Raw genomic sequence first — 11,499 nt, forward strand, 5'->3', positions numbered from 1 at the left:
CCACGCACGACTTGCAAGAGAAAATTAAGATGGAGATGCCTCGGTTAGTTCATTTGGATAGGTTTGTCCAGATATTATTTCATCTGTAGAGCTCACAAACATCCGGGTGAAATAGATAAAAAGTATCTTTTGCAAACAAAAGCGTTCAACTATTCAACCTGCATCCAAAACATGTGAAGAAATAACTCTTATTGTGCTTTGCAGGAAATGATCTTCAAGAATTAACTTTTGAGTATCCATTGTTATACATGTTGGCTACAGATGACATGGCACTTTCTTGTAGCCAACAGTTGGCTATACTATTTAAGTATTAACCATGCCCTTATACACCTAGACGGAGGGATTAAATCAGGATGACTTGGGAGGGGGCAGAGGATATGTAAGAAATGGTTCATCATAAGTCTTTCACCAGTACTGTAGTAAAAATTCATACATGGAAGATTCTAGACTAAACCATAAATGGATACACTTTTATTCATGCGCGATACTCCAATAGAGCAAGATCGTGCATGGAAGTCTCCACATGCTTAGACAACGTATTACATTGAGCGAAGACTAATGATCAACATTTAACTTGAAAATGCAGATGTCCAGATGAACCTCCTTGGAGTCCCCGTGCACATTGTTGGAGTCCAAATAACACCATGGGTTTTCCATGCCCACATCGGCGGGAAAGTCCCAGCTCCGCAGAGTCCAAGTATGCTCGGCGTAGCCAGTGTCGCCGCCCACGCGTGTAGGTCTCCTCTTCTCATGCTCATACAAGTGGTGGAAGATCTCACCTTATAAAGGCCTACTAGCAAAATTCCAACATCGACCAGGCCGTCCATGAAACAGGAGTGGCTATAGGGGACGTTGCGCCAGTTGAATATATGAGCAAGTTACTATGAGATTTAATCCGAATAAGCACAAAATAAATCATGACGGCTATAACAGAGATGAAACTAATAATGTGGACTAGCATAGTAGTAGGATACAGAGTAGAAATATGAATTCTACCACGATTTCGAACAGGAAGCACTGAAACAGATACGGTGCAGCGGGAGCAGCACCATTGGTGTTGAGGTTGTCGCCCATGTCCAAACACCATGTAGACACGGTCTTTGAGCATGGTTCGTAGTCGTTCCACGCTCGGGCATTGAAGTTTGTAACTATTTTAGATTAGAATATACTACTCCTCCGGTGCTAGTAGTAGAGCAGAGTCCTACTCTACTACTCTACTCAAGCAAGTTAGGTGAAAGCACAAGTGCTCCCTAGGTGGTTTTGGTAATTGATGACAACATATCTCCTGTGGACTAATGTTTCTATCTAGTATGTTTCAGATAAGTTCAACAATGGAGTGGCATGGACTAAAGGTTGCGGGAACTCCTTCAAGATGCTAAGGATAAAGGATTGGCTAAAGCTTCAAGCTCAAGACTCTTCTTTTTACATTTTAGTGATCCAAGATCACATTGAGTCCATAGGAAAAGCCAATACTATCAAGGAGGGATGAGGTGTTGCTTAATGAGCCTCTTGCTTCATGTGCTTAGTGATATGCTCCAAAACCCTCAACTACTTTCCCATATCCACATATGACCTAAACCCTAAGCCAAACTCGGTCCTACCGATTCTTTCTATCCGGCGCCACCGAGTTTCACTTGTCATAAGCCACTGCCAAACCCTAGCAATTCGGTTCTACCGATAGGGATCTCGGTCTCACCGAGATGGGATTGCAAACTCTCTGTTTCCTTTTCATAACTTTTCGGTCTCACCGAAAAAGCGAATCGGTCCCACCGAGATTGCAATGTAAATTCAGTGTTTCCTTTTTGTAACTTTTCGGTCTCACCGAAAGAGCAAATCGGTCCCACCGAGTTTGCCTGACCAACTCTCTGGTTAGCTAATTACCAAATTTGGTCTCACCGAGTTTGTGTAATTGGTCTCACCGAGATTACGTTATGCCCAAACCCTAACCATATCGGTCCTACCGAGTTGCATGTCAGTCCCACCAAAAATCTCTAATGGTCACTAGGTTTACATTTTCGGTCCGACCGAGTTTGTTGATTCGGTCCCACCGAGATTGGAAAACTGTGTGTAACGGTTGGATTTTGTGTGGAGGCTATATATACCCCTCCATCTTCCTCTTCATTCGTGGAGAGAGCCATCAGAACACATACACAATTCCAACTCATATGTTCTGAGAGAGAACCACCTACTCATGTGTTGAGACCAAGATATTCCATTCCTACCATATGAATCTTGATCTCTAGCCTTCCCCAAGTTGCTTTCCACTCAAATCTTCTTTCCACAAAATCCAAATCCTATGAGAGAGAGTTGAGTGTTGGGGAGACTATCATTTGAAGCACAAGAGCAAGGAGTTCATTACCTACACACCATTTGTTACTTCTTGGAGAGTGGTGTCTCCTAGATTGGCTAGGTGTTACTTGGGAGCCTCCGACAAGATTGTGGAGTTGAACCAAGGAGTTTGTAAGGGCAAGGAGATCGCCTACTTCGTGAAGGTCTACCGCTAGTGAGGCAAGTCCTTTGTGGGCGATGGCCATGGTGGGATAGACAAGGTTGCTTCTTCGTGGACCCTTTGTGGGTGGTTGCTTCTTCGTGGACCCTTCGTGGGTGGAGCTCTCCGTGGACTCGTGCAACCGTTACCCTTCGTGGGTTGAAGTCTCCATCAATGTGGATGTAGGATAGCACCACCTATCCGAACCACGGGAAAAACATCCGTGTCTCCAATTGCGTTTGAACTCTCCAAACCCTTTCCCTTACATTCTTGCAAGTTGCATGCTTTACATTCCGCTGCTCATATACTCTTTGCATGCTTGCTTGATATGTATTGTGTATGTTGAAATTCTGCGTAAAACTCCACTGAAACCCAAAAAGCGTAAAAATTGCAACTTTAGCATTAAGTGTCTAATCACCCCCCCTCTAGACACATCTACTTCAAGGTCCTACATTAGGGCATAGCACTGCAGGGAGTACCAGTACTGTGATCACTCAAGCAAGTTGTCTGGCATCGACATGACCCTACGCTGCTAGTATTTGTCTCGTAAGTCAAGCAGCGTGCTGTAGTCATCATCACCTGTCCACTTCCCGCAGCACATATTCGCTTCTCCATCTTTGTCCGCACATAATCTCGTCCAATGTTCCATCCCCACTAAGGCGCCTCCCCCCTCGTCCGAAGCCCAAGCACTAACAATGGCAGAACCGAGCAGCGTCCGCCGAAAGAGTGGCTGGAATTCGCTCCCCATAGAGGTAATCAAGCTCATTGTTTCACGTGTGGACAATCTCAGTACCATGCCGCTCGCCGTGTGCTCGTCGGGGCTGTACCGTTTACTCAAAGCCCTCAGGCCAGAGCTTTTTAAGCCAGCTCCTTGCTTGCTGATGCCACCCGATCTTCAGAAACGGCGTGTCACGTAGCATAACGATCATAGGGTGGCGAGCATCAACCCCCTTGAATGCGATCCGATCCCCGTCAGCCTCAACTACATTAACGGTATGTACTGGGTCGGCATGAACACGTCTTGGATGGTGCTCGTCGACGGTCGCGGTAGCTGGATGCTCATGGAGGTCTACACCCGGCGATTGATCCCCCTTCCTTCGATTAACACTGCACTACTTTGGCACCGCGGCCCAGAATACTCGGAATCTTACAGTAGCCAACATGATACCAAGTTTGATTTTCTCAAGGTTGTAATCTGCCAAGTGCCCACAAGATCTGCGAATTATAAATACTTCAGGCTAATTGCGTTCTTCTACCGCGGTCTCGCCTATCTGACAGGTCACTACTGTAAGTGGATAAATCTGCACGTCCATCGCAGGATCATACATCCTCCATGGTTCTCTGATGCAATTGAACACAAGGCGAAGGGCTTCATTTACGCTGTCGACTCCTTCTATGGCTGGACGTATTGCTGGCCTACTCCAGTCATCGCTACAAACGGCTATTACAGCAGTATGTTACTTTCCTATGATATCATGATGGCTTGCTTATATTATTGTCAACATTTGCTCAAAAAATATTCATGCTCATAACATGCTGTTCTTAAGATTAACTAAACCAAGAGCCCTTTTTTATTTGGCTCCAACTTGATATGATGTTGTAGGCCGCCTGGTGTCCCTACCCTTCCTAATCCCAGAACCTTTCAAAGAAAAGCGGCATGGCAGTTGCAGGTGGTTCCTGGCTCGATCAGACGACGACAAAAGATTGATGATTGTTCGCATGTACCGGACGTGTTGTTTTGCGGAATACAATCACAGTCACTACAAGGTCTTTGAGCAGGATCCCAGCTTCTCTGGGCCTTCAGGAATTTTTGACTGGAGGCTGGTAGGTAGCCTTGGTACACGCTCTCTGTTTGTCGGACTGAATTATTCGATTAACTAGGAGATAACCGACGGCAAGGATCATGATGGCAACACGGCTTCATTCATCAGGCAAAACTGTGTGTACATAGCGTACCTTGCGTCTCTGCATGCACCATACCCTGATATGTGCCGCCACGCTCTGCAGCGCAAAGTAGGAGAGAGGGTCTCAATTATCAGACTTCGACCTGCTGGCTAGAGTTTCCCCCGTCAGGCACCCATCTGTTTCAAGCCGTCAGCCAATCTCCACAGCTTAATAAATAGTAACGTCTAACTGAGCCAGTTAGTTAGATGCGTACACTTGGTGTAGTAGGAACTTTATTTAGTTTGATGCATACACTTGTTCTTTTTTGGTTGCCCTTTTGTAATGATGGATGATGTTTGGTTTGGAAGAGAGAGCTGTGTCTTCACTCTTCTGGTCTGCTTACTGCTTCTGTTGCACCCCCAGACCTGGTTGCTGCTGCTGCTGTTTTCAATGTACAATCAGTAGTATATTTCGTCTGTTGGTTGAATAAATGCGTTGTTAGAACGACAAACACAATGTTTTGGAAGTCGTTGCACGGTTCAATCCTTTAGTGCCCCGTACCGTACGTAGCGCATACTATTTATCGTACGGAACACATTTTTTTTAAACTCGGAACACATTTTCCACTTGTTGATAACATGCAGCCCACTGATGAAGGCCCAATAGAGAAGCCCATAATTAACTGGATGGGAGGCTCTCACATGAATCCGACCCAGGTACATGCTCATGGTCCCCTAAACATAAATAAATAAATAAATAAATAAAGCTAAATGCTCATGCACGAGTTCTTTGGGAAAATAGCTAGCCCAATATTTCTTTTTGAAGAATACCCAAGCAAGGCCTATTTGTTTTCTCCGAATTACTGGGCTGCAAATCTTTCAAGACGAGGAGGGATGCATTCCGGCCTGGCTTAAGAGTATGGTCAATGTCTGTTAAAAGTAATATCAAAAGGGGTTGAAAATTCCAAAAAATTTATAGCAAATGGGATATAAGTTTCTTTTTTTGTTTTTGTTCTTCACTGATATCTTATACGTATTTCATTGGATTTAACATGACATAGCGCTAATTTACTTTTAAATTTGTTTTACTATGGCTATTAATTTTTGAATTAAGAATATTTCGTTCCCCAACAAAAATTTGTGAATTTTCAAAATTTCCCACATATTTAGTTAATTTTTTGACCCTGGTACTGACCAGAAAATGGCCAGCAATTCTAAAAATGGAAAACGGGCTGCAATAAATTCCATATGAATTAGAAAATGAGTAAAAAATATAAAAATAATAGTAAATGGGCTGTACACGCCACGGATTTCTAGTAATCTTGATCTAAATACAGTTGACATTAGTTGGCATTAGTTGGCATCTTGTAGTCGACAAGTTGGCATCTTTTATAGTTGACATCACTGGTCAATTTTTTGTGCAGACAGCAGTTGCTGGAGGAGCTGTCGCATCTTCCGCAGCAGATGCTGAGGTATGTGGGTTTTTTGTGTGTGCTTATGAGCTATTGAATAGTTCCTTGCAAACCTTTTTTTAGTTGCTGTTATCTTGTTGCAATATCATTTCTTATTGTTGCACATCCGCTAGAACTTTTTGTAGTTGCCAGGTCCTGTATTTTTTCTTAGTTTTTTTTAGGGTTGCACACTGGTAGTCTTCAGTTGTCCTCATGAGCTTTATTAGTTGCATAAATACACCATATTAGTTGGCATGATCCATTTTATGAATATATAGCTTATTCCAATACTGATCCAAATGATGATTGCTAGTTTTTTTTCATTCTTGTTTTTCTGTTTGTGTTTAATGTTTCCTTAATGTTTTTATTTTCTCATCAATAGGCCAGCGGTGAAGGAGTTGAGGTGGCTACAGGGGAAGATGTGGAGTGACCTTCACAAGCGGGTAGGATAAGGGCATCACCAGCGCGGTTTGCAAATTTCAACGCCTCTCTAACCCCACCACAGAAGTTAGAGCTAGTTTCGAGGTTGTTCGGGGGGGGGGCTATTGAACTTATCAGACACACTTCCAGCGGACCTCACTAAGTTCTGGTGCAGTCCTACCAGCCACAGACCTCTGAAATGGTTTTCCCAGGAAGGGGAAGGATCTATGTCGATGCTGACAGTGTTCAGAGGGTATTTGATCTCCCAAACAGGGGTCAAAAACTCATATATTTAGTTGACAAGGATGCCACTAGGAGATTCAGACAGGCTTTCAACATAACTGGAAATTCTCATCCCTAGATCACTACATGGCTCAAGATGATTCAGGATATGGCTGGAATAACGGATGACACATTCTTTATGGCCTGGCTTGCGGTTGCCTTTAGCACTTTTCTAGCACCAACCATGGCCTTGAAGCTCAGCCCAAAGTGCTACGGACTTGTGCTAGATCATCAAATGCTCAAGAACACAAACATCTGCCTCTTTGTAGCAGAACACATTAATGAAGCTTTCCGGAACATGGACCAGGAGAAGCAAGCTGTCTGCTGCTGCTTGTATCACTTGATGGTTAGTGAAAACGACCACTTCCATCTGTTATTGTTCTTTTGTGCAGTTATAGTTTGCTGAAATACTCATAATAATAACTGAACTTGGCTTTTCTTTTGTTGGGTCTGGTGCAGATACATACCTTGATGCGCTCGTACATGACATCCCAGTAAGCAACTGCGCGATACGATCGAATGCATGGGATAGTACTCTAATTGCCAAGGTGATCAAGAAGGATATTATCTCTCCTGGTGTGTTCGGCAAATTACAAGTGAGTTCTCTTTGTTTTTTCCAACAATGTCTTCTTTTTATGTTCTTTTGATGTCTGGTCACTTTTTTGGAAATTGCACAAAAAATTGTCATCAGTTGGCACAACAATGCATGTAGTTGCACAGCTTCTAGCTTTAAGTTTGGCATCTGCACACAAGTTCATTTTAAATTGGCACACCATCTTTTTAAGTTGCACAGTTTTACTAATTTTATTGCACAGATGTGTGGCATCAGTTGGTAGAAATTTTTTTCTAGGTGCCATGTGGGTTGCATAGTTTTTGTGTCTTTGTTCAGTTGCATATATGTATAGTCGAATTGTCTACCCCAGTATCTTGTTGTAGTTGCACAGGTTATAATGTTTGGTTTCGTTCAACACACAAATCTGTTTTGATAACCTTGTTCTTTTCTTTTTCTCTTTTTTTACATCAGCTTAAAGAGGAGTATAGAGGCACGGAGCAGACACCACTGTTTGGTGGAATTTTGCAAGCTGAAGCATTCGTGACATCCAAGTTACCAATAACCTACAATCCGGATGTTAGTGTTTTGTATACAGAAATTTGTACCACTTACCAACATTTCTTTTGGCTGGGATGTATGTTCAGTTGCACATGTATAACTTTTGTAGTTGCGAGAATATAGGATTCAATTGGCTGCGATGTATGTTCAGTTGCACATATAAGCTTCTGTAGTTGCACATGTTCTTTCGACAGTCAAAGTGTTCGTTTGCAACCATTGACATCAAGTTGGCAGAATGCACGTTTTTAGTTTGTGCCACAGTGCATGCGTAGTTGGCTATAATCATGTTTTTAGTTGGAGAGAAAGTGTGTCTTAGTCGGTTTTTGCTTATCACATCATTGTCAGTTATAGACATTTTACTTTTTAATTTTTTTTCTATCTGAATCAGTACTGAATCTTTTTTTGTGTTGATGCAGAAAAAGGCAAAGATTGCAAAAGTGGTCAATGACCTGTGGAAGGTTGTAACTGAACAGGTTGGCACCTTCATTGAGGCAGTTGCCAAGATCGATGACAAGGAACCGGATATTGATCCTTACATACAGCAGCCATCAATGGGAACCGAGCCGTCACGCCGTGCTCCAAAAAGAAAGAGACGGGGGTCAACTATACAAGAAGAAGAGTTTGTTGAGGAGGAGTCGAAAGAAGATGAGGAAATGGAAGCAGCGATAGATGTTGACGATGATGAGGACACAGATGCGGATGAATCAGAGGAGGAGTACAAGGAGGAGGATGACAAAGAAGAAGATGCAGAGGAGGAGGAGGAGGAGGAGGAGGAAAAAGAATAAGAGGACAAAGGAGAGGACGAGGACAAGGAAGAAGATAGTGAGGCAGAGGAGGAGGAAGAAGAAGATGAGGCCAAAGAGGGGGACGGGGACAAAGGTGCAGCAGTTGATGGCAATGAGAGGGGAGAAGACAAAGGTGCAGCAGTTGATGGCAGTGAGAGGGAAGAAGACAACGATGAAGAAGACGAGGATGGTTATGGTGATGATAAAGGGGGATCCAATGGAGGCAGCGACATCAGCGATGATGATGATGACAACGCCCCTGGTTTTGGTGGTACAGGCGGCAACACATCCAGGAGGACTAGCACTTCTGCCATCCCTGCCAGCAGCAGCAATTCATTGAGTAGCAGGAGCACACTACAGATGTTGATTGACAAAACTTGCTGGAAAGACAAGGATTTGCTGAAGTCAAAGAAAAATGACGAAGCAGAGTCTCAGGGTAGCATTGATATGTTCAAGCTCTGCAACTTGAAGCCAGCTTTGCCAACCACCTTTCCTGTGCCATATTTTAGCGACAAAGATATGTGTGAGAAGATCAACTTTCCATTGACAAGAGTCTGTTCTTATCAAGTGATGCTGAAAAGAATCAAATTGACATGGAGGAAGCAGGAAAGGGTCTTGATTGGGTTCATTCGAAGGAAAAATACAAGGAATATTTGAAGCAGCTTCCAGACCTAAGCTCCAGCAAGAGCAAGGTAGCATCCATGGCAAACCCTCACGTGGTCCAGAAGCATAAAGCAGTTTCAATGAAGAAGAATCTGCAGCTGCCTCAAACCAAGGAGAAGATGGTGAGTGCAGATGCTGAAGTAAATATGGTCAAGGAAGTTGTGCTTCAAACTGATATGCCAACTGTAGTGAGCAGAGAGCCAACCACCATCACAGGAGTTCAACAGATCAAGGGGAAGATTCCCCTTTCAACAGTCCCAGCAAAACCACCTAAGCAGCAAAAGATTGTCAAGTTTGCCAGGGGCACAAAGGGGCAACATGCCACAAAAGGTTCGGGGTTTATAGACGAGAGAGAACCGCGTGCCGCAGCCATTGATGCAGGGGTGTCAAGTTCTGCTAGGTTGCTGCCAACTTAGACTAGAAATATGCCAACTACAGATACCAGTGTGCCAACTAATATGTCAGTTAGCAGCGTGGTCACAATCAAAACCACCACAGCTGCTCAGGAAGGCACCACTGCAACTGCAAGCCCCAAGGTGCCTACTCATAAAGATGCTTCAATGCCAAAACAAAAGGAGGTGATCCAACTACCAAAGTGTCGTCCCCAAGAGCTAGCACACAGCAGCCAAGCAAGCCTACATCACCAAGAGCTAACTTTCAGTAACCATTAACACAAGAGGAGGTGTTCAACATTATAAGTAGGTGCAAGCCTCCAAGGCCGCCAACTACAACACTATTGCGAACCAAGTCAGTGAATGATGCACTCGTGTTTGTGCCGCAAGGAGATGCCCTGGTCCTTGAACCCATACGAAGATCAAATTCTTATCATGGTGACGGGTTCTGCGATGCACCATCTTTCGACCCGGCATAGATGGTGATGCTCCAGCACCTGCTCCAGCAGCAGAAACAATGGAAGCCAGTGTGATTTGCATTGATGAGTGTGAGTTGGACCCAGCAGCTGTGAATGAAGGATGTGCTGCTATTGATGCTGGCAAGGCAATAGCTCAAGAGCTAGATGTTGGATCGCCAGAGAATTGCCACACCCCGATATGCGTAGAACCAGAAGTTGGCATGAGCAGTTCTTCGGGACCACCTCTTGCACGAAGACAGAGGAGGGTAAGAAGGCCCACAGCAGCTCAAAGGTCTCCATTCATTGACTACAACAAGAAGAAGACGTTCAACTCCAATGAGGCAGTGAACAAGCTTTACGCTGCCCTCTTGTATTGGGTCAGGCATCACCCAGGAGCAAATGATGAAGCTACCAGGCAAACTAACTCCCCACATCCTACATACATATCTTTTTCAGTTGCACAGGACCAGCCACTTAGTTGCACAGAAAGCATAGCATGTTGCACAGAACATGGCTTTTAGTTGCACACTGTTCTATTTCAATTTCATGTACATTTTTTTTGCTGCTATGACCCTTCGGGCTAACTTGTCTTTTTATTTCTTTCAAAAAAAATCAGCCCTGAGATAGTCAGGTTTGGTGCTTTCTACATTTCTTTAAAGGAGTTAGTTGATTCGATGAAGCCGGTTCAATGGCTGTCAAAAATTGTTATTGAGATTGGAATCTTACACATCATGGATAACTTACCAAAAGGGTCAAAGAAGGTCATTATGCCACTGAGGTTTTCTATAAGTTTTTCCAAAACCTTCTTTGCCCTCATCTTTATTCTGTAGTACTTTTTTGTTGACCAATTGAGGGAGGCCTTTCATCTACTAAGGAGTTTGAGGAATGCTTTTATAATCTCTGCAGATGAATTTACAGCAAGGGATCCACAACGTGAATGAGATAAACAAGAAGTTTGATTACAAGAACCGTCTCGACAAGAAAGACTTGGTGAGTGTTGTGCCCACATGATCCATCTCTTTTAGTTGGCACCCACAACATGTTCAGTTGCACATGACACATCTGTTAGTTGGCAAATACTTGTTGCAACCTATTTTTAACTTGACCAAGTCTTTTACTGTTTTTCTTAGCTACAACCTGTATCTATGTCTGAAATCATTCACGCTTGCAGGTCATGCTGCCAGTGCTCGAGTGCACTGATGTAACTGATAAGGACGGAGGGAGGCATTATTGGGTCTTCAGTGTCAACTTGAGGGACAGACGCTTCGAAGTTCTTGATTCAAACAGGAAGTTGGACAACATTGAGCTGATGAACACTGCCTCTACCATCGCGGGGGCAGTACACCAGCTATGGAGGAAGCATTACAAAAAGTTCAGCATCGAGCACTTCCAGATTATAGACATTGGCGTACCAAAGCAGCTCGGCAAGTAAGACATTAAGAATGGCATTATTCTCAATTTATCACCATCAATTTTTAGTTTTTACAATTTTTCTACTTGTGCAATCTTTAGTTTTTCAAGACACAGAACTAGTCTGCAATCTGTTTATCATTTTTATGAGTTTCT

The sequence above is a fragment of the Triticum urartu genome, chromosome 2 (genome assembly GCF_003073215.2).
Source record: "Triticum urartu cultivar G1812 chromosome 2, Tu2.1, whole genome shotgun sequence".
Classification (NCBI taxonomy): domain Eukaryota; kingdom Viridiplantae; phylum Streptophyta; class Magnoliopsida; order Poales; family Poaceae; genus Triticum; species Triticum urartu.